Raw genomic sequence first — 315 nt, 5'->3', positions numbered from 1 at the left:
GGTGAAACCCACCTGCGTGAGGAAAGTATGAGAAGTGGACCGAGTTCCTTGAATTGGTCATTATTTCTTATGATATTTGTAAGTAGTAAGCGTTTCAAGTGTTATGGCTGATGTGACGAATCATTATAATTCATGCTGCGTAAACAAGGATGATAAAAGAACGACTAATTCCCAATGCTTTATCATGCTGGTTAGGAACTGGAATGGAATAGAAGCGTGCATCGATAATACTTCCGTTATGCTCCGTTATATTTGATCATTCATGTCTTTTTATTTACTGGTAGACTAAAGTGTTAGCGTAACATATGTGTTTAG

This window comes from Penaeus monodon, chromosome 30 (assembly GCF_015228065.2).
Source record: "Penaeus monodon isolate SGIC_2016 chromosome 30, NSTDA_Pmon_1, whole genome shotgun sequence".
Taxonomy (NCBI): Eukaryota; Metazoa; Arthropoda; class Malacostraca; order Decapoda; family Penaeidae; genus Penaeus; species Penaeus monodon.
This window is presented reverse-complemented; position numbering follows the sequence as displayed.